Raw genomic sequence first — 24877 nt, 5'->3', positions numbered from 1 at the left:
TTTGTTTCTTTTGCATTTATTTCTGCCCTGATTTTTAAGATTTCTTTCCTTCTACTAACTCTGGGGTTCTCCAATTCTTCCTTTTCTGGCTGCTTTAGGTGTAGAGTCAGGTTATTTATTCGACGTTTTTCTTGTTTCTTGAGGTATGCCTGTAGTGCTGTGGACCTTCCTCTTAGCACTGCTTTTACAGTGTCCCACAGGTTTTGGGCTGTTGAATACCTCAGGCAAGCTGAAGTCACACTCAAGTCCTAAAAATCTCATCCAGGTTAGTAAAAACTCTAAGCTTCATAATTCCATTCCCCTTTTAAAGGAAAATAGTTTTACTTTTGACAGCTTGACTGAAGTTTAATGGAAACAAATTGCACACTTCTGCAGTGTAAAATTGATAATTTGACATATGAAACCATCACTATAATCAAGATAATGAACACTGTCCCACAAAGTTTTCTTGGACCCCTTTGTAATGCTACTGTTCCATTTCTCCCCTCATAGTTCTGTTCCCAAACTATATTTCTTTTTGATACCATCGATTATTTTGAGTTTTCTAAATTTTATATAAATGGAATCATACAATATGTACTTTTATTTGGCTTATTTTACTTGTTCATGTCCAAAGAACAACAACCCATTACAAAGAGCGTACTAGGCTTTCCCAGAAAATATACCCACTTAAGCTAGAGCCAATCAAATCATTTCCTTGCTCTGCTTCCATGTATCCTCTAGAAAAACCTTGCCCCAGCTCCTGCTGGTGGAGCAATCCTAACCACTTTCAGTTTGACACTACTCAACTGGACCTTATGTTTGCTCAAATAACTTTTCAAATTTTAATGTACCTCAGTTTATCTTTTAACACACTCAACATAATTATTCTTAGGTCCATCCTTGTTGTTACATGTAACAACAGTTCATTCTTTTTTATCACTGAGTAGTACTCCACTGCACAGATGCATTATAATTTATTTCTCCATTTATCTGTTGATAAACATTAGGGTAGTTTCCAGGTTTTGATATTACAAATGAAGCCTCTATGAAAATTCGCTTGTATGTCTTTGTATGGACATATGCTTTCATTTTTCTTGGGTAAATATCTATTTGTGGAATGTTTGAATCATATGGTTGGTGCATGGTTAACACTTTTAAAAGCTGCCAATTTAGGAATTGCCAAACTTTTCCATTATAGTTATACCAACTTATACTCTTAGCAGCAGAGTAGGACAGTGTAAGAGTTACAGTTCCTTCACATTTTCATCAGCACTCATGATGATCAATCTTTTCAATCTCATTTTGGTTTTCATTTGCACTTTCCTAATGATTAATGACAGTAAGCACTTTTTCCATGGGCTTATCTGCCATTCACAAATCCTGCTTGGTGAACTACCTATTGAAATCTTTGTCCTTTTACACTAAGGTTTTTTGTTTGTTTCAGTTATTGAGTTACAAGCATTTTTTATATACTCTGAATGCAAATCAGATATACAATTTGCAACTTTGAGTTTATGGCTCATCTTTTCATTGTCTAAATAGCATCTTTAGAGGAGCCAAAGTTTTTACATTTAAAAAAAGTCTAATTCATTAATAAAAACCTTTGCCTGAGCCAAGATCACAATGGTTATGATTTCTTCTAGAAGTTTTCTAGTTAGATCAATGATCCTTTGAGTCAATTTTTTTCTGTTATACAAGGTATGAAATGAAGTGTTGGGGCTTTTTTTTGCATATGGATATCCATTTGTTTCAACATCATTTGTTGAAAAGACTTTCCCTTCTCCACTGAATTGCTTTTGCAGCTCTGTTGAAAATAAGCTATCCACAATTACATGGGTCTACTTCCAGACTTTCTCTTTTGACAGATTTGGTCTGTCAGTTTTTACACCAATATCATACTCTCTCAATTTACAGTAAGTCTTCAAATCAGGTAGTGTTAGGTCTTCAATTTTGCTCTTTTTCAAAGCTGTTTTGATTAATATAGCTTCACATTTCCATATGAATTTTAGTATTTCTTCAAAAGTCCTGCTGGGGTTTTAATTGGGATTTTAATGGGTTTTAATTGTCTACTGATCAATTTGAAAACTGACATCCTAACAATATTGAATCTTCTGACCTGTAAACACAGTATTATCTCTCCGTTTATTTAGGTCTTTAATTTTTCTCAGCAATGTTTTGTAGTTTTCAGTGTCTTATACATCTTTTGTCATTTCCCCACTAAGTATTTGAAATTTTGGTGCTATTGTAAATGGTATTGTTTTAAATTTGTTATTGCCAATTATAGAAATAGATTTTATATAGAAACACAGTTTTCTATTTGTAGATATTATATAGAAATACAGTTGACTTTTGTACAATGATATTGTATCTTGCACCCTTGCTAAATTCAGTTTTAGTGACTTCTTCTGTAGATTTCATTGGATTTTTCCACATGTTGTTGTTCAGTTGCTAAGTCTTGTCTGACTCTTTGCAACTCCGTGGAATGCAGCAAGTCAGGCTTCCTTTTCCTTCACTATCTCGCAGAGTTTGCTCAAACTCATGTTCATTGAGTCGGTGGTGCCAGATGATGCCAACACAGATGATGATGTCATCTGAGAATAAAAATGGTTTTACTTCTTCCTTTCCATTCTGAATGCCTTTTGTTTCTCTTTTTCCCTTACTGTACTAGGTAGAACTTCCAGTACAATGCTAAATGGGAATCATGAGAATGGACATCGCTGACTTATTCCTGATGTCAGGAGAAAGCATTCACTCTTTCACCATTAAGTATCATGTTAGCTCTTGACTTTCCATAGAAGTCCTTTATCAGTTTGAAAAAGTTTTCTTCTAGTCCTAGTTTGCTAGAAGTATTAGGAATGGATGTTAAGACTTTGCAAAATCTTTTCTGCCTCTATGGAAATGATCAGATGATTTTTCAATTTTAGTTTGTTAACATGGTGAATTATATTTAATCGATTTCTGAATGTTACACTAGGCTTGCATTCCTTACTTGATTATGTTATATTATTCTTCTAATGGATTGTTGGACTCAATTTGCTAAAATGTTAAGAACTTTTTATCTGTGTTCTGTATGGGGAAACTAGACATTGGTTTGTAGTTTTCCTATTATGTTTACGCAGTATCTTCATCTATTTTGGTAAGTTTTATTATGTTTATGCAGTATCTTCATCTATTTTGGTAATAGGCCTCACAGAATGAACTGGGATATAGTCCGTTTGTTCCAGTTTTTCTAGAAAAGTTTATGTAGAATCTGTATCATTTCTTCTTCAAAAAATGTGGTAGAATTCACCAGTAAAGCCATTTGGGCCTAGCATTTCTTTGCGAGAAGGATTTTTAGCTGTAAATTTTAATAGATAGTGGCTATTCTGATCATTTATTTCTTCCTGAGAGATATAGGTAGATTCTTTCTCTCAACAAATTTGCCCATTTCAACTAAATTGCCTATTTTTTAGCACAAAACTGTGAATAAAACCCTGCTTTTATTCTTGTAACATCTGTGGAATCTATAGCAATGTCAGCCTCTTTCAAGTTGATTAAAACTCTGAGTTTTACACTCTCTTTTCATTCTTGAATAAGGCAAAGTGTTTTTTTACTTTTTGTTGGTCTGTTTATGATCCTGAATTATAACTTCAAAATATTTTTCTATAGATACAATTCAGTTATGAAAATGGATAATGTATTTTAATTGAGGGTATATACTTTCTTCATAAATGGCTTAGTATTTTAAAACCACAAAAATCACTCTCCAAAAGTCAAAGGCAAAGGTGTGTGGTAGGGTAGTACTAAGACCAAAAAGAAAGGTCACACTGAATGAACAGAGATAGGAAGAAATTCCTGTCAATCATATTTTAAAGAAATGAAAATATCCTGGAAATCTGTAACACTTCTAATATGTAGATGAGCTGTATTACTAATAAAAACACCAAAGTTCAAGAACAGCAACAAATCTATGCATAACCAAACATACATATAGAATCCATAAATTTCAGTCAATAAATCAGGGAACACTTCCATTAGAATGTGCTGATGAGATGGCTAATTAAATCAAAATGCAAAGAACAGTTTTCCCTATTTGTGGTCTTGAATTAAGAAAAAAAGAAAGATTACAGAGTCAGAAAAAGTTATTAAGACAGTTTCCCAAAACCACACAAAGAAAGAAAGCTACAGAAAACAAGGATCTCATTTTATTTTTGTCCGTTTTAGCTTTGGTTTCCAGAAACCATCAGGCCCTTCTTACACCTCAAAGTTTCTTCCCCTAAATCTAGGGAAGAAAATGCCTGTCTTTTTCACAAGAACAAATATAAAACTATTTATCTGTTTCTGAATTTATGTAGCTCCAATTAGCATCTCTGTTTACAAATTCCCCAGTTACAAACCCAAGGTAGAAATCACAGAAATTACCTCTAACCTATCAACAGAATATCAGGCCATAACACCAACTCAGATATTAGTCAAGAATGTTTGAGACAGTTTAACTTAAACATTGGAAGGTTAGAGTTACAAGAATTTGACAGGCAGTCTCTTCCATCCACATCCACAGCTTGTGCAGGGTCAACTGAAAACCTAATCTACCCTATGAAATTCCACTCCACACTCACCCGCCTGCTGGACAAAGCCACTTTGATAGCTTGTACTTCAGTGCCAGCATATCCAAGAGATTCAGCAACTCATCAGAAAAGCCTTATTCTCCCTTCTCTTGACTTCTCTGGTGTGGCTCCACAATTTTCCTAAATTTCCCAAGCTTAACTTGATCATCTTTGACTCCTATGTATCCACTCTCCATGATCTTCCATTTAGAGAGTTTCACATGGGTAGAAAAGGACACGTGCAGGGATAATCAGGGAAGGCTTCCTAATATTTATATTAGGCCTTTAAAGATGCCCAGGACTTTTCAGACAGAGAGACCTAGTATAAATATATTTTAGGAAGCCTTCTCTGATGATCCCTACAAATACTGGGTTCCTACAGTATTCCATACTTGTTTCTCACTTAACACATACTACCTTTATTAGAGTTATTTTGTACCTATCAAATTGTAAGCTCCTTAAAGGCAGGAATCGTTTCATTCTCCTCTGCAACTCAGTTTCCCTAGGATAGTATTTTAAAATTTGTCTTAAAGAGACTGAATACTGTACCACAGCAGTATACCACTGTAAGCCCAGAGAAGTACCCAAACATTTGGAGAATGACCAATGAATGAGTAGCACCTTTGTATGTAAAATTTTAATAAAAGAGCATTTGTAAGAAGAGTTTATAGGTAGTTTCTATATTCTTCTTCAGGTAGTTTCTATATTCTTCTTCAAAGATTATTTGACTATGTCTCAGAACCAAAACTTCTCTGAGCTTTGAGTAAGTGAAAGTGTCCAGTGCTTTGCGACCCTATGGACTATACCCCACCAGGTTCCTCTATCCATGGAACTCTCCAGGCAAGAATATTGGAGTGGGTTGCCATTCCCTTGTCCAGGGGATCTTCTTGACCCAGGGATTGAACCCAGGTCTCCTGCATTTCAGGCAGATTCTTTATCTCCTACCTTGTAACCATCCAAAAGATTTAACTACATCTTACTCTACAGGAGAAATCCCAAGGATGAATTTGAGACTCAGAAGATTATCAAAGCAAAAAAAAACAAAAAACAAAAAACAACCCATCCCTTAATAAGGAAATAAAGTTATCATTCTTTTTGGTAAAATAAAATATCATTTTTTACTACTATTCTTGCTTGTACACTTTTAGAAAACCAAAGTTGCATTAAAAAAAAAAAAGCTTATTCAGAAACGCTTGATGAGGAGCCAGAAGTATAAGGCAAAGGAGTGGATGGCGCAGCTCATCATGCTCCGCTGACTTTCAACAGTGCTTCATGACCTCTCATCTCCAAACAAAGGCTCTGAGACCTGCTTGACCATGTATCCTGAGGATTATGGAAAAGGGTGATCAGGAGGTGTCACAAAGCCCACTCTTTAAATATCCTGTCTGATTTGTGGCATCACAACTACCTCATCTTTTAAGAAAGACTGCTAGAAGACCATCAGCCAGGCAACATGATCATTTCATCAGTGATTTTAATTTAGAATTGACAAATAATCACTCAGTTTTTACCTTCAACTATATCACCTGTTCTCTACAGCCACATCTTTGCCCTTTCAACAAACTCTCATACCCAGTCACGTTCAACACATATGATGTAGTCTTTTAGTCTTCAGACACTTGGAAATCACACAAAATAATTTAATATTTAACTCAAAGCTGTCCATGTACACCAGAACTTAGAATTACCTCAAAATTTTATTATTGGCAGGAAATACTGCAGTATTACCTCAGAAATCAAAGAACATTAATGTAATAGCCGGAAACCAAATTGTTTCACCCCATACCGATGATTTCAAGAGAAAGAACAGAGAGGGAAAATTTATCTAGTGAGTGGTAAATTTCAATTCCTTATTAAAGACATAAATATGTTTTGTTGCCAGTAATCTTTAAGGTCTCTATGGACGGTGTGCTTTACAGTTGTTAAATGGGCTTTGCTTTCCTTTCTATAAGAACAGAAGAAATAACCAGGGGCGGAAAGAAAATGACAAAGTGAAGAACCTGGCCATGAAATGCAGTTCAATTTTCACATTTATCAACCTGCCAAGCGCAGGCCTAAGCTTAGATGGGAGGGCAGCCATGGTCCTGGCCACAGAATCTCCATGTACCCAAAGGATGTCTTGGTCTTGAAAATGAAGGCACAGGTTGAAGATGGGGTGGATTATAGCTCAGGGAGTTGCAGGCAATGCCATGTCTATGGATATAAATGTTGGTTAGGGAGTGTTCATTTTATTGTGAACTCAGGAAAAGGGTCCTTTTTGAAAAACATTTATTACTCAGATTCTATCTCATTTTTTCTTAATAACCTAGTGGTCAGCTTTTGAAAAAAGCTTTGTCATTTTTTTTTTTAAATTTTTTATTTTTTTATTTTTTAAATTTTTTTATTTTTTTTTTAATTTTAAAATTTTTAATTCTTACATGCGTTCCCAAACAGAAGTTTCTAAATAAAACACAACCAACAGGAGGGGAATGGGTGGAGTCTGCGTCCATGTAGAGACAAGTGGTGACAGCAGGGCAGCCTGAGCCATTTGAAAGCATGGCGAGCAGCCGGCTGCTAATACAGCATCCTTCACACTCAGTCTGCTTCGTAAGAGATAAGAGATGAGCTTTTGAAGACCTCCTGCCTCAGTCCAACAGGCCAAGCAAAATGCCAGTGAGTATCAATTAGTAAGTGCCACCTCAGAGGCCTTAAAAATCATATTTAATTATATGATTCACTGCTTCTTCTTTAACATGCACTGAACAAGGTAGTAAATTAGAAACAGCAGTTTTCCAAGATTCATTTGCTACATTAAAACTCTTTGGGAGTTGTTTGTAAAAATTCTCCATCACAGATGATGGCTTTTGGCACTCTGGGGAGCCATGTAAGTACACGATGCTAAACTTCTCACCACAGCATCACTATTTTAGAGGCAAAACCAATGGCCTTAGTTTTCTGCAAATGTACTTTAAACAAGTTGAAAGATTTCCCAATAATTAACCTGGTTATCAAATCTCACATACCCTTGAAAGATGATTTTAAAAAACTTCAGCTCTAGTGGCTTAGTGGGCACTTACATCAGTCTAGTTTTGAGACACAACCATCTTTTCAACTGGACACCAAGTGGCAACTCTGAGTTCCCCAGATGATGCCCAGTTGCTCTGCTGCTATCAAAGGGAGGAAGATGAGTGAAGATGGCACACAGGTTGTCTCACCAGGAGAATCAGACCCATCAGGATATCAGGAACAAAACTAACTTGTTTAACTGGGATTCAGTCATAATGAACCTACTTTCTCTCCCTCAATATTTCTAGGGAAGAACTGGATTAGAGCTCAGGCTGAATTCTTTCAGGTAACCACTCTACGGGACTTGTACGAACTAAAAGTTCCTCAAAATGATCCAAATGAACTCTTCCAAAGTCTTAAACCTCTTATTCCCCAAATCACCTCCTCCAGCTCAAGGACACTTACGAAAACAAAAATGTCATTCTTTGGAATTACATTTCTCCACTACCAGAAAGAGGATCCAACATATTATTTCTAGTCCATTTAATAAATATTTTTGAAGGTAAAAACATGGTCATTAAAGCCTCTCTGGAACTGAGTATATTTGCGGTTTCAACCCTCTATAAACCACTTAGCAATATGGAGAACACATGAAACAAACAGAGCTTCCCAGAACATTCTGCAAGATTTCATTTTATCTTTGTAGAAAAGGTAGATCTCGTGGCTGGAGATGTTTCACTAAGTTCCCGGTCAGATGTGGTGTCTGTGCATGCACTCCTAAGTTGCACTGTCCTGGTGCAGCCTTTGGTTATTCTTCATGAAACTAGCATTGTTTGAGCCTCTGAGAACCCCGTCCTGTGTGTTTAGCTCAACAGATTTTAATTTAAAGCCTTTTACTTTAAAAAGGTGGCACTTTTCCACAGCCCCTCTAGTTCTCTGCCTTCAGCACCACCGAGACTCCAAAACAAGTTGCCAACCCTTTTTTTCTGGGCCCTTCTCCTTCATTTCCCTGTATTTTTGTACAGACTGAACTGTATATCACCTGGTAAAACCATTCAGATTACTTGTTTAAATTTATAATCTTAATAAAAAAGTCAATTATATAGGATGGTGATGCCTTATAAAAAACAAAACAAAAAAAAACATAGGTAGTGTATGCAGATATTCTGCAAAGCGCCTTGAAAATTCCATAAATCCCATCCTGCAGGGATTTCACTTTTCTATACTCTTTCTACCGCACTTGAGTTCCTATCCCTTCTAAATATATGCTGCAATATCAACATTTCCACAGACAAAGCTCTGCACACTAATAAAACACAACGCTGTTTACATACAGTGCAAATATATAACATATTTTTAGCATAGGTTATGAGCAATATTTTTAGATGGATGGAGCCTGCAGTGATATTAGTAACAAACTTCTACTGTAAATTAGTGGCCTAAATAGAAATTTATGTTCCATAAAACCCAGCATGAAACAATAAGTTAGAAATATTTAAATAACATTTTACAGAGCGTTAAGCAGCCAGTACAACTGTGTCAGGCTGAGTCGGTTACTGAAAAGGAGAGCTCGGCACCGTCATAGAGAGGCGCCCAAGCAGCAAGACAGTGCATGGTAAAAACAACTTTTAAAAAATTATGTATGACCTCAAGATTGTACCTGACTATTATCTGAACGGTAGCCTCAACCTTGAAAACCAAAAATAACCATCCAGCCCAAGAACAAGTTTTACAACCTCTACAGACACAAGACCAAAAGGCACCTATATGAGATGGGGTCTGGTTCGTCTTTTCATTTTCTAAAAATATGCTAGATCTGTAATGTGAACAAATGAGATTACATCTAGGTTTGGCTTTCCAAGATCTATAATCCTGCTCAAGTCATAATCAAGCCCATTCTTGCATTACTCACATTTCACAGGGCTAAGAATATGTCTATTATTTAAGAAAAAGCAGCTTCCAACTTAAATTTATCTTGCAATTCTGCAAAATACCAAGACTTTAAACACTATATTCAAAACCTAACATTACAAGCCTGATACTATGGTTGGATCCCAGTAAGTATGAGAACAATGTTGAAACTCCCCAAATTTGTAATTTAGATTTATTTTTTCCAAAATAACTGAGGTGGGAGTTGATAGTAATGGCTGGTGCAAGGAACAAAGAGTAAAGTTCCAACCTCGTTTTCTCCTCTAAACATAACAGGTTAAGTGTCAGGGATTCAGTAACAGGGATGGCACAAATAAGACAAAATGATGGCTTTACCCTATTTTTCCCTCTGCAATTGAGAAGGATTTTTTTTTAAAGGCATCAATTATAAAAAGAAAAGAGTTATCTGATTCACAAATAATATCTCAAAATAAAAAATAAACAATAGGTATGGAATAAGGCTTTACTTTATTAAGACAAAAAGACTGGTGCTGACCTGCTGGATTTTTCCAGTGGATTACCTCACATATTCCACTTTCATCCTTAAGTTACACATCCCTAACATTGGCTCCATCATTTCTCTCCTAATTTGACTTAGCCTTGCCATTTCTGTCAATCACATCTTTAACCTACCGACCACACAAAGTCCTCATGCATCATTTCCGCTTTCTCCTCTTCTCTTCCCTTCAGAGCTAATATGGAAGCTGAGAAAGATTATAAGCTCTACTTTTCATTTATTCTTTCACCTCTACCACAAGACAAGGACAGTGACAAGTACTGGGGAAAAGTGAGCAAGAAAGTCGTGGTCCCTGCCCTTACGGAGCTTACAGTTCAGTGAAGTCGTACACGAAATAAATACACAAATAAAGGTCTCATTACAAATTGTGACAAGCGCTTTAAAGAAAAAGACCTGGGTTCTGTGGATGACTTAGTTAAGATAAAGGTGAGTGGCTGTCAAAAGGGTTTTCTCAGTCAGTGAAAATTGAGGTGAGACTAAAGGGTAAGTCTGAGGTAGGCAAGGGAAGACTGGGGTAAGAGGACTCTGGGAAGAGAGGCACAATGGGGGCAAAATCCTCGCAGAGGACAGAGCTCAGCACATTTTAGAAAATGCAAAAAAAGCCAGTAAGGCTGGAGGTAATAAAAGGGCAGTACAGCTGCCATATTAAGATGTTGGACTTTATCTTGGGTATAATCGGAGCTGTACAGGGTTATGTGCATAACCTGATTTATGGTCTTGCAAAGAACCCTATAGCTGCTGGGTGCGGAAATAAAGAGGAACAAAAATATAAATGCGGAAACTAGTTAGGAAAGTACTGCAGTAGTTCCAGAGAGAGCCAACAGTGACTCAAACTAATCCAAGCCATCCTCATTCCCAGAGTCTGGCAAAGCCCCCTGTTCGTATACATGAATGAATGAATGGATCAACAGATATAAGCACCAGTTCGTATAGTCTTCTTGTATGATATTTCTACCTGTCCCAGGACAGAGGCATCTTCCAGTCTTTTTCTAAGATATAATTACATTTCTTTAGTCTAGAGTCAGATTTTCCAGTCAACATTAAAAAAAAAAAACCTGGAAACTATCTAAAGTTCAAACTCAACTGCCACAGAAAATCCTATGAAAGTTGAAATATAACTTTCTGAAATCTCAAATAATCAGATAATTTATATATAAGATCAAGCAAAATTTTATATAAAAGTATTCATCAAAGTACTATTTACAATATTAAAACAAAACAAGCTACATGTACCTCAGATGTTGGAACATCTGTGTAATGAAATAACACGCAGCCTTGAAAATGTTTTCAAGGAATATTTAATAATGTGGGGCAAAGCAATGCGACATGCAAAGAAAGCAGGATATAAAACATGTGTAATATTTCTTTTAAAAAATAAACCTCAGGTCATAACACACATGACTAGAAAGAAATAGATCAAAGATCAAAGTAGTGATCTGTGGATTGGGAAGTTATGGGTGATCTTAATATGTTTTTCTAGTTTCCAAATTTTCTATAATAATAATACGTTTATTCTCAGAAAAATCTCCTAGTAATGGCTACACTTACAGGAAGACACTTCAGCTAGCTCCCTGCTGCCATCCAGTCCTCATGTGCGGTCTACACACAGCACACTTACACTCTGCGGCTGAGGCTGTGAGCACCTCCCTGACTACTTCCACTCCTGCTCTCCACACTTACCGCCCAAGGCACTCAACTGACAGGACGTATGCTGCCTTGACGCATCAATGTATTTTCTGTGCCTTTAGCTCTCACTTATCTGTCAAACTGACTATGATTTCATTTCCTTGTCCTTCCCCTAGCACCAAGTGCAGCATCATCAACAGGGGCATTTAATATTTGCTGATTGCTCAGAATGAAGTTATTCTATATATTACTTGGCTCTCAGAAGACCAGTATTCCCGTGATCTCCTGAGTCCCTGCTGCTTCTTGGCTAAAAGCTGCCACCATACTTTCTCCTATAAATCACACATGTCTAGGGCAGAGAAGAGACCTACGGTAAGGTCTAACTCAACCACCGAAATTAATAAAAGATAAAAATGACTTCTAAAAGTACCGAGAGACTATCTGCAGCTCTGTGGGAGAGGCAGGGGCAGCGGCAGAGTCAGGCCTGGCAATGCAATGGCTCACGTTCAGTGGCCATCTCCCCAGACCATCCTAGGGCAGTGACCATCAAGAGCCCTTTAACTCTTCAAAGAAAAACTGGCAAACAAGTTTGGAACTGTCCATCTGAGTTTCTGAATGTTCATTTGACCGGCTAGAGAAAATGAATTTGGGACTGCCATTGTGTTTTTCACTCTGTTTAATATAACTGTTGAATATCAAAGGTTCATTGAAAGTAAATGAAGGTAGCTTTTAAGCTTAACCATTAGGCACTTCAGAATTGTTTTCAAGGCAGCACAGCACAAAGGCCAGAATAATCTGATCATTAATTCCTCCCAGGGATATAAAATTAAAAGCATGATTCAGTGTACATCTTTCTTCCTACAATGAATGAACACAGGCCTGAATGAAACCAGGCTGTGTGATATGTGCTCAGGAACCAGCATGGAGAGGATGCTTTTAACCATTCCAGAAAGAAATATTAAAGGCACTGATGAATAACTATTCTGATGAAGCACTAAGATCCTATGAGGTTAGGCTGTGATTTAAGCTGACAGCTTTGCTTATAAACACTGGTTCTAAAAAATACCAATTAGTGATTCATTTGACTCCTGCTCTGCTCTGATACTGTCCAAATTCTGGCGTTTCATGTCATACCAGCATCTTTTACCACATAAACTTCAGTTTTATCAAGACAAAGAGAGTAAAAAGTACTTTCAAGTGAAAATAATACAAATAACAAAGGATCTATTTTACTGTTGCAAACTCTGACAATTTCCTCTTTGCATTAAAAAAGATAATAAGTGTCAAACCAGTTATTACAGCTCATGACAGCTTCAGAATAGAGAGAGCGTATCTAGCTCTATATTATTCAATATGGACACATGGGAAAAGAGCAAGCAGTTTTTCTAACAGATTTCTCTACCTCGATGCCAATATGGCAAATAATCATATGAAAATGTTATTACTCTACCTAATTTTCCCTTGGAGCTTTTAAATGGAAACTTTTGTTAACTGATTTTTAACATGTGCCCAGGGAGGGAAGGGCAGGAATACCACTATGAAGGGTGCTGCCAACGACCTCCAGGCTTAGGTGAGAGGACCCCTGGGACGGGTGAGGACCAGGGATACACACAAAGACAGATGTCTTTCCTAAAATGGAAGAGTTCCTGAAATGGCATGAATTCCACTGAGGCAGAAGTTGGAAGAAGGAAAAGAGAAATGTTAATCTGTGCTTTTGTCCTCTAATCACTGAGGATGACAGCCAAAATTAGAGGAGAGTACAGCAAATCACAGGTAAAAAGGAACAGAAGCAAAATGAAGTCGTCGAACGGTCTCTTTATTACAGAGATGGACTCATTTCGTCTAGCCTGTCTTAGCTCAGCTGCCATAACAAGTTATAGACTGGGTGGCTTGAACAAATATTTATTTCTCACAGTTCTGCGGGCCACGAAGCCCAAGATCAAGGTGCTAGTCAGTTTGGTTCCTGGCTCACTGTGTCCTCAAGTTGCAGGGTAAGGAGTCAGGGGTGCTGATCTCTTCTCTTTTTCTTATCCGGACACTGATTCCACCCTCAGGACCTCATCTAAACCTAATACCTCCAAAGGTCCCATTGCCAAATACCAGCACATTAGGGGGCATGGCTTCAACATATGAATTTTACGAAGACATAATATTCAGTCCAAAACATAACCTTTCAGTTCAGTTCAGTCAGTCAGTCGTGTCTGACTCTTTGCAACCCCATGAATCGCAGCATGTCAGGCCTCCCTGTCCATCACCAACTCCTGGAGTTCACTCAGATTCACGTCCATCGAGTCAGTGATGCCATCCAGCCATCTCATCCTCTGTTGTCCCCTTCTCCTCCTGCCAACAATCCCTCCCACCAACAGAGTCTTTTCCAATGAGTCAACTCTTTGCATGAAGTGGCCAAAGTACTGGAGTTTCGGCTTCAGCATCATTCCTTCCAAAGAAATCCCAGGGCTGATCTCCTTTAGAATGGACTGGTTGGATCTCTTTGCAGTCCAAGGGACTCTCAAGAGTCTTCTCCAACATAACCTTTACCTAGTACCAACTAGGTGCTAGATGCAACGTCTGAATAAAATTGGATAGTCATGCCAAGGGCAGAATCATGCTTATAATAAGATGCTCAGAAGCAAGACTGTATTTTCACTTACACCTAAAAAGCTTGTTTAGCAAACAAAGTTATCTTTATCTGAAATGCCTTTAATCCTGTAGTTTGTATTTATGTCCATACTTTTTAGATAAGATTTTCTTTAACTGCTGCCAACTGTCACATTTTACTGATCTACTAAGCAGTATCTATATTTGCTGATTTTATTTTCTGTCCCCTTAATGTTATCATAACTTAATACTATCAGGGAATAAGAAAGAATCAATGCTGATTATAGTTAAGAAAGTGAGGATGAAAGCAATACTAACTGGGGATATTTGGTTTTTTTGTAAAGCCTCGACAGGAGGTCCTCATCCCAGAGTCATTTCAGAAGCAATAACCTGACTCAAACCCAGCAAAGATGATATAAATACATGGAGTAAAGACATCAGTAATTTTCCAGTGAGGCAGCCTGAGTTAGCAGAAAGAGAATCCATCCACTCAAGGTCTTTGGAGTCACACAGACCTGGTTTGGAAACCTAGTCCCAGAATGTCTTTTTTTTTTTTTTTTACCGGTGTGATCTTTCTGAGCTTCAATTTCTTCATCTTTAAAAACGAGAATACCCTTGCTGCACAGGAACACTACGCAGGACTAAATGAGAAGTGCGTGCAAGTGCCTAACAGGAAGTACCATGTGCTCAATAAACTGTTTCCTCCCTGTTCCCTCAAATGGTTCTGCTAAGTAGGGGTCAGAAGTTCAAAAAGTTTACCCCCAGCCTCTGCTTGTGCCCGTGTATGTGTGAGAGAGGGGCTGTGTGCAGAGGAAGGTTATGTATTTGTAAGTGCTATGCTTTCGTGAGGCTGACCACTCTAAAATATTTTGTCTACTTTTTGATTTGAATATCATATTAATTTACCCACATATATCATCTGACACCTCCATTTACCGGTCTTTTAGGCATCTCTGGGTATGTGGATGCTTGATAAGTAGTCTATTAGTATGATTTGACGCTCTCTATTCTGTCTCCCATTTTTTAAGAGAATTACGTGGCTGGCAGTGAGGATGGCACCAAGTTTCATCTCTGATTTACACCCACTTTCTCCCCTTTCTGCATCACTGAATCTGACTCTGTTTATTCCCATACTCTGCGTAGAGGACCACCTCTGGTGTCTCTTCACTGAGAAGAAAGGTAGACAAGCAGACAAAGCAGAAGAATAAAGGAGGGAAGAAATGTGGGTCCTTAATCTTCTGGATGGGCTCAGATCTACCTTATTCACCTTCAAACTCTGTGTGAATCTATTTAGCCACTGCAGGGAAAGGCTGATTTCCTGATTTCCCTGAAGAAGGGAATGAACAATCAACACACTAAAAATCAGAGAAAACTTTGGAAATTATGAGATGCTGCTACTGTTAATGACTAAGTTGCCTTTGTATATGTCTCGTGGGCTGAAATTCCATTTCATTTTTTCATCATACATAGAAGTGGAATTACCGCTGCAAGAAGAGTTATAAGTTTTGTTCCCTTTGGTCTATCTGAGCATCCCAAATAGTATCACATTCCACCTGAAGTTGTGCCCCTGAAATAGACTGACAATGCTTCAATTATCTTGGCTGCAGGCAAAGACAAAACAAGAGTCTCAGGAGTTCTCAAGAAGCTCAAAAAGTTCTCTCTAAACCATGTTGTTATCAGATGGAAACTACAAGAACACGACCAAAACTGTGAGAGTGGAGCTTTCCTTGGGCTTTGTTCTGGCTATAAGACAGTTTCCAAATGTGCAATGAAAAGTAAGCAGAGGCTGACAGGGGGCCAGTGCGCAACACATCAACAAAATCACATTTCAGACACACAACCCAATCAGTCCTGCCTCACCCACCCCCAGGCCGCCACACACTCAGGGTTACTCAAACTATGGTTAGCCTAGCATTGACTTGCCTATTTAAGTTTATCTGATAATTTGCAACATAATGGGAAAAAAATCAAAAGGACAGAAAGCAGAAAACATAAAACAAATACTGTCCTTCATATTTGTAAAAACATAAATTGTTTATGTGACAAATGTGAAGCAATGATTAAGCTGCAAGTCCAATCACAAAGCTATTAAAATCTTTTAGAGAAAAAAATCCCATTTTTTCAGCTTTCTACCATTTAAAAAATCAAATTGAGACTTGAATCACTGCTATAAAAGGAAACACCTTTTCTGAACCACATGGGTGTAGTGGGGGGCCACTGATGCCACCATGACTGCTCCATCAACACAGCCCAGAAAAGAACTTTCATTTCCGAATCCATGCTTGTTCAAAATCCCGCTGGAGAAGTAAACCAGCATCTAAGCATCTTCTGCAGCGTAAAAATTCTCTTCTCTTACATCAGTAGCCTTATGCCTAGACTCAAAACTATCAGCTTCTCTCAGGTAAGAAGAAATAAAGACAGAAGCCAAGGGCCCCTCGGGTAAAATCCCACTGAGTAGGGAGAGGCAGAGCTGGAAGATTTAATTCTAACATGAGATGACCCCATGATGACATGTGAAAGGGAAAGAAGAGAGAATAGGAATGGCATCATTCACACATAAATACTTTCCCAAGGCGTGCAAGAATCTAGCTTTCTTTAAGGAGACAACCATAGTGCGTATCATTCAAATTCCTTTCTGAATGAAAGCTGAGTAACAAAGACAGAACTTGGCAAGATGGCACAGCACAGTGAGGGCAGAACTGTATTCCCAGCTGATACTTGTCGAGATGTTAGGTTGTCAGCTCAACATAAAATAAAATGAGGCTGCGCCACAAAAAGCGTTTTGAAAAGTAAAAATCCAGGGGAAAGATGAAGGCAGCATTTTAATGAATCTGGAGAAAATGAACTCTGTGGGGTGGGCAGCTCTGACTGTGACCTTTCTCCAGCTGACATCCTGGGAAGAGAAGAGACATGACAGAGAAGCCAGTGCCTGCCTCCTCCCCCCACAATGGAAAGAGCAGCACCTGGAAGCTGAGAGCGAGGGAGAGCACCTGATGTGGATTCTGTCCGTCCATTAAAGACAAGAGCGTGAAAACTGGAAGAGAAAGCTCCTAATACCAACAGCGGGGACCTGGGGTCATGCAGTAAGGAGTTACAAAGGCATAAAAGCTTCTTTATTCAGATGGTTCCTTTCAGGCCAACTCATTTCATGATACTTAATGCAGGCAGTGAGAAGAACAGTTGGGTTGGATATAACTTACAGTACGTCACACAAATCTGGAGCGCCCACAGAACATTAATTTCAGGGCACACATTGAGATTATGCTCTTACAACCAGCCTCTTTGCCAGGGGCAGCTTGTAACTCAGAAAGTCATGTTTCATTTAGGATGTGCTGTATAATGCTGAAGGGGAAAGTTAACTATTTTGTTTTGTTGTGTCTTTTTCCCCAATCCAAGTAGAAAGCATTTGGGAAAGAGCTACACATGCTAAACTGAAATTTTCTGTAAGGTTTTTCTCACTCATCTGAGCATAAATCTGCTTAGGTCTCACCTCTTGCACATTTACTCTTGTTCTAAACACAAAACATCCCCTGCTACTGGCATCCCCACAAGAACGCTGACCATTCTGGAATTTGCCTTTCTCATATAAATGATACCGAATTATCACTTTCTCTTGAAGCTAGAACTGTGCTTTCTACCACAGCATGCCAGACACTAAATCATCCCTGCTCAAAGGGATGTTTGTTAAAACACCACTTCCTGATGCAGCACAATGGGATGAAACACTACTGAGCCATAGAAAAGAATGGAATAATGCCATTTGCAGCAGCAGGGATGGACCCAGAGATGGTCATACTAAGTGAAGTCAGAAAGACAAACATCATATGATACTGTTTATATAGAGACTCTAAAATATGACACAAATGAACTTATGTATGAAACAGAATGACAGATATAGAGAGTGAGTTGCCAAGGGGAGGATGGATAAAGGGGGAGGGACTGGGAGTCTGGGATTAGCAGATGCAAACAATTATATATAGGACGGATAAACAGCAAGGTCCTACACTATAGCACAGGGAACTATAACTCAATATCTCATAATAAACCATAATGGAAACAAATACAAAAAAGAGTGTGTGTGTATATATATATATATATGTATGTATAACTGATTCACTTTGCAGTAGAGCAGAAATTAACACAACATTGTAAATCAACTATACTTTAAATTCTTAAAAACATTCTAAAAAGAATTTTTAAAAAATCCTCCCTTCCTCCATGTGGTAGTGAGAAGGTCTTTTTTTTACCCTTAGCTACTCCTTAGTTCTGGTAATCAGTAACTATTCAACTTAAATAAGAGAACCCATCTTAATTCTTCTAAGTAATGCAAACATCTAATTTTATTCATGCTCTCAAATTACTTTCCTTTCTACTGCATGTTTGTGTAGCTGTTACACAAGTCCTTTGTACTGATGTAGCTGTCATTCCTTCAACTCAGTTCTTGCCAAACACTGCGCTGTGTCTGGAGATACAAAGATAACCACCCTCGTTGAAGAGATGCCAGTTTAGTGGAAGAGACAGACATGTAAACAGATCTGTATGTGAGATACATGGCCTGGAGAGAGAGACAAAATATATTGCACAAATCAATCAGCATAGTAACACAAAAAGAACTAGAGGGCCATAATACACCACAAAGATCAAATGAAATGCAAGGACTGTGAACATGAAGGTAATTTCCATTTTGTCTCAGTCAGTCTACATACTCTGCAGCAAAAGAAGTAACCTCGTTCCTACTTAAAGCTAATCTTCCACTTGAGCCCCAGGGCCCAGCCTCTCTCTCACATCAGGAACACAGTCCTGTAATGACCCACTCTCCGGCATTATCAAATCCTCCTTTCCTGTGGAGTCATTCCAGTGTGCATACAAACATACCTTAATATCATCCTCCCTTGACCTCGAGTCCCCTCTAGCCTTTTTGCCATTTCTCTGCCTCTCTTCCCAGTGACACACTTCTCATCTTGTACGTTTACTGCCATCCCTATGAACTCACCCTCCATACCCTCCTCCCACTACTCCACCAAACTGGCTCCCAGTAAGGTCACCAGTAAGCTCCATCTTGCCAGACCTACTGGTCACTTTTCTGCTCTTATCTGTCTTGCGTAGCATCTACTGCCCACTCCCATCTCCCCTCTGCCCATACTGAGAGGCTGTCTTCTTCAGGCTTCCATGGAAACTCTCTCCTTGTTTCCTTCCTGCTATACTGGCAGCTCCTTCACAGTTTTCTCTGTTTGCTTCTCCTTGCCTGCCTCATCCCTGTGCCCCCACAGCCCATTCTCATAGAACATATATATATATATCCAGGTTATTTCACCCCTGACTTAAACCCTTCAATGGCTTTCCATCATTGTTAGAATAAGTTCTGTATCACCCGGGTCTGTGGTTCTGGCTCCTGTCTACCTCTCTGCCCTCACGGATAGCCATACCTTCTCCCAATACCCTCAGACTACCCATCGCCAGATTTCAAACTTACATTGCCTTTTCCTCTGTTCCTCAAACACCCCAAGCTAGCTCCCACTTCATAGAATTTACTATTGCTGTTCATTAGCCTAGAGGACTCTTCTCGTAGCTCTCCACATGGTAAACTTCTGTTACATCAAGTCTCAGCTCAGCTGACTTTCTCAGAGACCTTCCCTGATCCTCCTACCCAAATTTCCCTTCACCAACTCAGTCAGCTGTTAGCTCACCACTCCTCACCAATTTCTTCAAATACTACTAGCAAGTGTCATATTTATTTCTTTACATCTCATTTATTTACCTCTCCTGCTAGAACTTATGCTTGACAAGGACAAGGACCTGGTCTTACTCAAGCTGCATGTCTAGCTCCAGGCACAGTGTTTAGCACATGATAGGTACTCTGTAAACTTTATTGAATGGAGGAGTGAAACGATGAGGCAGTCCTTGGTTAGGATATGGTGTCCAGCTCCTCAACTACAGAAAATCACAGGAAGGGGAAAGTTAAAACATAAAAATTACCAGTGCACAGGGAAATCAGACTTACGGCAAAAGGTTAACAGAACTAGAATTAATGAGGAAACATTCTATTTTCATTCTCCAGGGAGAATGAAAATTTTCTTTTCCCAATGCCTATGTGTGTGTGTGTGTTAGTCGCTCAGTCATGTCTGACTCTTTGCGACCCAGTGGATGAAGATTAAATAAAAAGAAATGAACTACAGGTTCATAGACTGGGTTTCTGTTCTAGAGTAGATGAGACATGGGTTATGGAAACACTTCCTGACACTGACTACTATATAAGATTATATAATGAGTTCCCAAAGAACACTGAATATTCTTTTAAAACAAAAAAGGGATAATAATCATCTTGTATCAGTTGAGCATCTCCTGTGTGCCAAGAGCTGTGTGCAGACTGTGCTGTAAGTGTGCTCTCCTCTGACACTTGGAGCAGACCTGTGAGGAGAAACAGGCTCCTAAGGTCTTCCTAGCCATTAGCACAGCTAACTAACTTGAAAAGGCCACAGAGTTGATAAAGGACCAAGTTGGAAACAAACACAGGTTTGACCATAAAATCTGTGCTACTGACCACTGTGTTCAGAAGGGAGAGTTTACAGTACTGGATGCAGCTCTGCTAAAAGTATGAGGATTGGTTTTCTTAAAATCTTCACCCAAATTGAGGATTTGAAGATATTTTCAGGAATAATATAAAGAACAATTTAAAACAATGAAGATTCCATCTTAGAGCTTTTGGTTACATCAACATTTGATGAACTAGACAAAATAATGTGCTTTTGGTCACCCATTACATAAATTCACTTTTGTCATCCTGAAGGATTACTTTATTTACAGTCTGAAGAACTATCTTAGAAAATGAAAAGAGAAAAATAAGTTTACAAGTATGCTTGTATGACAAGGTTAGGACAAAATAATTTTTGGTTCCTCTACAGTTATGAACAGAGGTCAGCAGATTATGGCCTGTGAGCAAAGAATGAATTTTACATCTTTTAAAAGGGTTGTTTAAAAGAAAAAAAAAAAAAGGGAGAAGAAGAACATGTCAGAGAGACTGTGTGACCCACAAAGCCTAAAATACTCTCTGGTCCTTTAGCAAAATGCTTGCTGACTGCTGGTCTAGAGCCTAAAAATGGATGCACAAGTGTGAAATAGCTGTAATAGACAATAAAATACCTGCTAAGAAAAAGCAACTACCTAAAGGTTTTAGAAAGTATCTTTGGAGGGTTTGCTTGCTTGTTTGTTTTACCAGAGATAATAAAACTTCCCAGAGTCAGATCATAAAGTGGTTCTGGCATCTCAGCCTAAGATCAATGTAATGATATAAGAGGACTAAGGAGGAAGATCCCCTGGAGTAGGAAACAGCAACCCACTCCAGTATTCTTGCCTGGAAAATTCCATGGACAGAAGAGTCTGGCGGGCTACAGTCCATGGGGTCACAAAGAGTTGGACATGACTTAGTGACTAAACAACAATAACAAGAAGGAGAGTGCTGAAGAATGATCCCATTTTACAGCAGGATGGGGTCTTACAGATACCAGGAGCCAATACCGTCACACTGTAAATGAAGAAGGCCCCAGGGGAAGGGATGGGGCAGTGGCTTCCTCAGGCCATGCTGTGCATACAAAACAGAGTGGTTTGTCTTGGTTCTGAGGCTGGGTCTATCCTCTCCATGCCACATGGCCTTTACTTCACTACAGACACATTCTTTGCCAGGCAAGGAGCTGGAGACAGCTTTTTGGAAGGTCAGATGAGAACCAGCAGATCTGCAAAGAATGTGTGATCTGAAGGTGAGGCCCCCATCCCTCTTACAAAAAATGTTTCTTTTGTTTAATTAAAATTTTTTTAAATTTCTATTTTAATTAAAAATTTTAATTTCAAAAATAGTACAAATTACAGAATATGCAAAAAACTTGAAGAAAAGAATAATCACTCATAATCCTTCCATTTGATGATAAATACTTTTAACATTTGGTGTATTTTCTTATAGCTTTTAAAAAATGCATGTACATATATGTCACTTAAAAAATTAGAATATAGTTTATTTTAGTACCTTTTTTCCACTTAACTTGTTACAATTCAACCTGTGAGCATTTTTGTGTCATATAAAATTCTCCTAAAACAGTTTTAATTATTGTACAATTCCACTGTACATATGTATGTATGTATTGCTGTAACTAATTAATCCTTTCAGAACCAACATGTATGAGGGAATATTTAACCTCACCCTTATCAACACGTCCATGAGCATAATTCAAAATACCTTCCCATTTGATAAACACAAGTGGTTTCTCTTTGCTTCACAATGAGACTGACCTTCTTTCACCAGGACATATATGTATAATTTTTGGCCAGTTTTTGTGAATCATCTATTCCCATTTTCATATATCCTATTTCCACTTTTCTTCTGAGGTGCTCATCTGATTCTTTTAAGAATCAAATAGCAAAGATTCTAAACGTTTTCCCTGATATAAATTTTGTATTTTTTCAATTTTTCCATTTACTTTTAATTTTGTTGTTTTAATTTCAGAAATATAACATTTTTATCTAATAAACCCCCCGCTTTTCTTGTGATTTTGAAAAAGATCAGTAATAGTCTAAAGCCAATGTGGGTCATCCAAGAGACGATCTCCTGGAGCTGGCTAGTGATCCATTAGTCTCTGAAAAGCAGCCAGTGTGAGCCAGCAGAAGTTCTGCCTGTCGGTGGCCAAAAGGAAGGGACATGTAGTGGAAACACTACAGGATGGACGAAGACTCAGGAGGCCAGGATGCTAGGCCTGTGTTTGCTCCACACCTGCTGCGTCCTTAGACAAAACTCAGTCTCTCTGAGCAGCATGCACCTCTCCTGCAAAATGAAAGGACACTACAATTTCAGAAGACCAGTTCTAAGGTTCACGCTCATTTGACACATGACATTAGATGTGGAGGGCTAGCTAGGAGCCACAGCCCAGAGAGAGCTGTCCATGAGGAGAGCGAAAAGGTGAAAGATATTAATAGTTGGCATGTCCTGTCGGTTACAGAAATTCTTTCAGGAATTCAGCATGATCTGCAGGGTCAAAGGAAGAGGGAACCAAAGCTGAAAATTCAGGGCTTACCACTAGTGCACAGATCTTTCCCAGAGGAGGCACCAAGTGACCTCACTGTTGCTTCCTCTGAGCTAGCTGGGGACTGTAAATGTTGGGTGTGAGCAGAAAAGCCAGAAGACAAAACCCTAAAAGGGACCTGGATGAGAAAAAGTGGTGGTGAAAGTTTCGAGGTAAAGGAGAAGGTATTATGAAGGTCATTGCTAGGAGAGCTCTTCAAGGCCAGGCATGAATGGGATCACAGAAAGGAGAAGGAACAAGAGTGTGAAACTCAAGCAATGAGAGGAAATGGCCTCAAGAACAGGCAGGCAGGGCTGTTGTTGTTTAGTTGCTAAGTCCTCTTCAACTCTTGGTGATCCCATGGACTGTAGCCCATGAGGCTGCTCCGTCCATAGGATTTCCCAGGCAAGAATACTGGAGTGGGCTGTCACTTCCTACTTCAGGGGTTCTTCCCGATCCAGGGATTGAACCTGCATCTCTTGCACTACAGACAGATTCTTTACCACTGAGCCACCTGGGAAGCCCATGGGCAGGGGTATAGTGGATATCAACGTATTGTCTCGTTTCTGTGAAGTCCCTGCAAATGCAATACTGTGAAAAACAATACATGCCCTGAAATGCTGTGATGCTGGCAGGAAAGGAAGAGGATTGGTTAAATAACAGGAGCAGTGTTGTGGGTGCTGCCAACTAAGTCCTGAGTCCGTCACACAAGACACAATGAAGTCCTTACCTTCTTTTGGTAACTAGTATTTACTCACATGTACCTAACAAATAATTATTTTTTTCTTGCATAATATTAAGTAATAACACTGGTTCATCTTCTTTACTTTATTGCTACTTTAGTAGTTATTTATCTTTCTCATCTTAGTACTGATTAAAACATAAAATGTCTTTAGGAAATGCTATGTCCTAATTTATGGTTTAATTTAATCTTAGCAGTCAAACACTGATAACACTGCATCTCTTAAAGAAATGAGCCTATCTATTATCATATACCAATAAGTACATTAAAAAAAAAAAGAAGTCATCTCATCCTCAAGTGGGAAGAGAAGAAATGGCAAAGCTAGGAGGCAATGAAGAAGAAAAACAAATTCCAGGTCCTGAACCCAGCCCAAAAAGGTTTATTAGGAATAGTTAAAGAAAAGCTACAGTATTTATTTGTGGGAAGGGGCTTGCAACCTAGAGCCTGTCTGGTCCACACGTGGGTGAACTATGAGTGGTATTATAAAGGCTTTGAACCTCTCTTTTCAAGGAGAAAGGAAAAAAAAAGAAAAATAGATTCCAACTATTTGGAATAATTGTTCTTAGAGATCTTACCTACTTTACAAAGTAAACAAAATTTTGGCTACTATTCTTATATCAAAAACTATTATTTCCATTCTGGAAAAAGCAAAACTATGGAGACAATAAAAAGATCAATGACTTCCAGGAGTTTGTGGGGAGATGAATACACAGAGTACAGAAGTTTGTATGAGCAGTGAAGATACTTTGAATGACATTATAATGATAGATATATGTCATTATACTTTTGTCCAAACCCACTGAACATGCAACACTACTCACTTCATTCAAGTGAACCCTAAGATGAACCGGGGACCTTGGTGATT

At 38.5% G+C, this 24877-nt stretch overlaps 1 protein-coding gene across 3 annotated transcripts in view; it reads right to left on the bottom strand.

Annotated features, from left to right (window-relative positions):
• BTBD9 (BTB domain containing 9) overlaps positions 1–24877 on the bottom strand; it is a 414205-nt gene that overhangs the window by 269247 nt on the left and 120081 nt on the right. The gene's annotated exons all lie outside the window — the stretch shown is intronic.

The sequence above is a fragment of the Capra hircus genome, chromosome 23 (assembly GCF_001704415.2).
Source record: "Capra hircus breed San Clemente chromosome 23, ASM170441v1, whole genome shotgun sequence".
Classification (NCBI taxonomy): Eukaryota; Metazoa; Chordata; class Mammalia; order Artiodactyla; family Bovidae; genus Capra; species Capra hircus.
This window is presented reverse-complemented; position numbering and strand designations above follow the sequence as displayed.